Source organism: Rhinolophus ferrumequinum, chromosome 5 (genome assembly GCF_004115265.2).
Source record: "Rhinolophus ferrumequinum isolate MPI-CBG mRhiFer1 chromosome 5, mRhiFer1_v1.p, whole genome shotgun sequence".
Classification (NCBI taxonomy): Eukaryota; Metazoa; Chordata; class Mammalia; order Chiroptera; family Rhinolophidae; genus Rhinolophus; species Rhinolophus ferrumequinum.
The window spans coordinates 28177968-28182974 of NC_046288.1; positions in this window are offsets into that span (position 1 = coordinate 28177968).

Here is a 5007-nt window from a genome sequence, read left to right on the forward strand (position 1 = left end):
AGGACAAAACTAAGTCCTATCAACCATGGTTTTGACACCTATGAGGTTGCCCTTCTGGTCTGGGGTGTTTATCAAGCTCCTCTAAGTTGCTGGAACTCTAATTCCTAACTCAGTCTCCACAGCAACAGGAGATTGCTGAAATCTCTGCTCTTTCAATTTTCCAGCTATTGCTTTCCCCTGGGATCCTTGATATCTTGCTTTGCATATGCATATGCATAGTCAGTAAAGGATTCGGGGAGTTTATACACAGATTTTGAGGCTCCTACCTCAGAGGTTCCCTCCGTTATGGGACTTTCCCCCTCTGGCATCCCCAAACTTCCTCTGATGTCTCAGAAACTGTGACTTCCTTCCTGAGGTCTAGCAGCCCCCACACCCTGAAGATGGGTAGTGCCTATTAAAGAAAAGCGATATACGGTAAATGCAGATTTAACCTTCATTGTAAGAGTCTAATTTCCTTAAGTTTCCACCTACTTTTGGCCATTCTCCAATGTCTTTCAACTGTTTTGTTTATTTATTTATGTGTTTGTTTACTTACTTATTTATTTATTTATTTATATTATGCCCAGAGTTTATAATTCTTATTAGCAGGAGCTTTAGTTCAATATAAACTTTTCTGCACACAACAAAAGCTGGAAGTCTACATTCTGATGATTTTCTCTCATAAATATCTTTTTAATCTCTTTTATCTTCACTATCTCTACCCTCTGAAGAACAGCCTCAGCTCTTATGAGGATTAATATATAACCACCTCCATGGAATTTGTTCCCCCTAAAATAGAGTGTTTATTCAAAAATGGAACCCTGATCATTTTTGCTCCCCTGCTTAAAACCATACAACAAGTTGGTTTCTGTTTAAATTTCATTAATTGGCTTGTGAGGTTCATATTACTTGGTCCTGCTGATACATTTGTTATAAACCCATTGATCACTACCTTCTAGCCAAAATAAGCTCCTTTACATTTCATAGAATATGCCATGAACCCCAGAAACCTGAAATGTCACTCTGTTCCCTTTGCCTGGAACATTATCCCTTCTTCTCTTCATTTGACTAATATCATATCACTTCTTAAGTCTTTACTTTTTCTGGTATACTTTTTCATAGACCATTTATATTAGGCTGGGGTACCTGTTCTGTATTTCTGCAGTACACATACTCCCTTAATCACTTCACTTATAAATGCTATTGTTATTTTTCTTTATTTTGTCTATGAAAATGTAAGCTCTCAGAAGGCCTGGATACTGTCTTCTCTGATCAGCATTATAATGATGTGCATAGTGCCTGATCTCTAATAAAGCATAATAAATGCTTAACATATTAATAAATTAATGAGTAAAACTTACTTTGAATACAACCTGATTCTCCCCAAAAATAATTTCATAAATAGCAAGGGCCAATGGCTGAGCAGTCCGGTTTACTAATCCTCCCCAAATTATAAAACATGAAAATGCTACCAATACACTTTGAATATCACAGCAAATTCCGTTAAGATTTTTGTATATTTGATATATCTTAAAAACAAACAACTTTTAATATTTGCCTTCTAAGATGTACAATTATTATAAAAAAATATTTTTGTGGCTGCTCCAAAACTTTCTCCAGATCAAAATGTATCATCTTTTTTGAATATATAGCTATTATTTCACATACATAAAATTAAAAGATTATCTTTGTTATACATTATATCCTTTTGTCCAAATGGGTTGGAACATAACCTTTTTAATATAAAAAGTTTTTAAAATAACAGATTATATAACTATTTAAAATCTGTACAGCCCCTTTATAATTCACTAAGTAGATTTTTCCCTAATTCATTTCATGTTATTTGTGTCGTGGTTAGGAACTGACTAATTCTGTATTACAGTTACACACTTTAATAGATTTGTGATCCTAGATACCTAACTTTCTAAGCCAAATTTTCTTTATCTGTAAAATAGGAATAACTGCATAGTTTATCCCTTAGGGTTATTGTGAATACATATAATGTATTTCATGTAAAACATTTGCCAGCTTCTAGCACATAAGTATTTTGATGTTACCTTAATTAATGTAAAACTAATGGAACATGTTCTAATTATGTGGATCCTTTAGGATTTAGTATAATTAGAATCTCTATTAAATACAGGAAGCTTCTTATATTTTGATCATTCAAAGATAAAAATAAAAGGAGAAAAAAACTTGAAACTCCGGATCACGATAATGGAGAAGATCAGATACATACGTGAAGGAGAACCACTTCAATTTCAAGACCTTGGATATTAACACACTGTCGTATAGAAAATATTTTTATTTAAATTGTTAAAGCTATGAGGCAAACAGGAAAATTATTGTTATTGTTATTTTAATGCTGAATGTGTGATTATAAAATGTTTTAGACATTCACCTAAAGTAAATGGAGGGTATGATTCAGATCCTGATGCATGACTCTATAAGCCATTTCTTAACCTCTGTTTGAAGAGCAGGCATCAGGGGAAAATGTCTACTCAGGAGGAACCACAGAAAGGGTCTACAAAGCTCTGCGTCACAGAGCAATTTTGGGTAGCAGTTCTATAAACCATCTTTTATATCAAAATATTAGTTTCTATTCAAACATTTGAGGAAAACCTGTGAAATGCATAGGAGGAAGTCATTAGTATTTTATTGTTTTGTATTTATAACTTTTAGTTGAAATTTGAGAAAAGAAATGATATAGTTTGCAAAAGGAAAGGGAAGTTTTGGAATGGGTTGTATACGCTACTTGTAATATATATCAAATACGGCTATTTCCAGCATTTGAGCCATATGAAAAATAGCAAATTATGAATGGAATTTGATGTAAACTTTAAATTATGCTGATAAAATGATATTTCATGAGTGTGGGGAACAGTTAATAACAGGGTTTCTCAGCTATTGACCTTTTGGATTCAAGCTGTTGTATAACTGATAAAGAGCACCAGGAAATACCCAAAGCAATTTTTGAAGAGCCTAATTTGTTTCCTCAATAAGTATTAAGCACATACTTGGCAGCACTATAAGCCAGGCCCATTCCAGGGGACACTGCAGTGGACATGGGTCTCTGGCCATGACTCTGGCACTTGCTGGTGCTGATTCCAGACATGAGAACTCTATGATCACTTTCCTTTTTAACAGGTGGGGATCTAGTGTGCCATGGAGCCTGGGGTATTGACAACCACTTAGATTCTACAACATGGCCACATAGCATTCTAATTCTTTTTCGGGAATCCACAGTCACTAAGATCACTTCTAGTTGAATACATAACATTTTCAGAGGCTTTGAAGAGAATGCAGAGGTTTGCCTATATCCATTCTCCTGGAAGGAAGATGTCACAGACTTTTTTAAACAAGAAAATGCTTCCGTAGTGTTGACATGTATTCAAGCCTATTAAAGTTTAGATCATATCTCATGGTTTTTAATTCACACACACAAACAAAAAGAGTGAGAATGCCTACAGAATGTGTACAAACTGCATTTCTAGAACTTTGTCAGCCACAGATACAGCACAAAATATTTCTGCTCTCTTATTGAAGTAATACTTAATACACCGCTAAATAATGGCTTAAAATGTGCATTTCCGTACACTAATTCTAATCCTGTAATGAAAATAGGCCTATGGGCCTTTAAAAAAAAATTAATTGCTAAACCTGTTCCCGTAGGTATTCTCATCCCTATTTACTACACGGTCTGAGTGTACTATAATTGAAAGAGTACAAATGAAGTCATCTAACCAATTCTGCTGGCCACACAAAAATTCCCTCAGCTACACCTCAACCTCTCCTGGGATATCTGCAGAGATAGGTGTTTTTAACTTTTAAAAAGCTTTTCCTTACAGATTATTTTTAATATCTTGACATGTTAATTTTCACTTCTGCCCTCTGTGTCCCCAAAAATAAATCCAAGCCCTCTTTCATATGATATCCTGCCCAGCTTTTGAAGGCCACTCATGGCCTCCTTCTGGGCAAAATATCCTGGTTGTGTTTCTTGGGTCACCATTGCGTTTTGAAGGACCAACTCATGCAGAAGACTTACAGAAGGGATTTTCACATCTATAATTTTTATTCTGTTAGACCAGGGTGTTTTCTGTTATCACATTCTAGCCATTTGAATTAAGATTATCTCAAGAAAATAAGAGCCACTTCTATTTCCTGAATTCAACCAGAATTACAACTTGTGAGACAGTGCTTGGTAGATTGTGTGGAGGGTGAAGTTAAATCACCAACCAGAAAGAATAATTCCTCTTTCCTAATACTGCTTGATTTCAAAATTCCCCTACTAATATTCAGATTTAACTAACATATTAAGTAAGCCCTGATCCAGTTCCAATTATTACGTAAGGTGCTTTCATATACCTTTATGTTAGCTGAGGAATGTAATTATCTGAGGAATCCTGAGGCTGTGTGGCAGTAAGAGGTCTGATCTACTCAAAGCTGAGGCTTTGATACTGATAAAACCAGCATTTAGGAAGTCAGACACCATGATGAGTACTTGTATACATTTCATTTCACTTAATTCCCAATTCCAGAGATAATTATCTTTATCTTCACTTTAAAGATAAGAAAACCAAGACTCAGAGAATCTGACTTGCCCACTTAACAGCTAATAAAGAAGATGATCTAAAAGTCTCATTACAGATCAGTCAAATCTAGAGCTCTCCCTTTCATTTAGCTTGGGGGTATCCATTATCGACTTCATTTTTCCTGCTGCCTCTTGATAGTTAGACTGTCAGTAACAGGATAACCACAGCTTTATGTAACCTGCCAGCTTAATTAGGACTATCTCTGGGCCAACACAAATGGAAATCAAAGATTAGGAAAGCAAAGAGTTCTCATTAGAAAGACAAGTACTGTATGATCTCGCTTATCTGGGAAATCTAAAACAAAAACAAAAACAAACAAACAAAAAAACTCATAGAAATGGAAAGTATAATAGATTGGTGGTTGCCTGCCATGGTGGGAAATGTGTGATGGTGGTCAAAGAGTACAAACTTCCTATTTTAAAATTAGTAAGTTCTG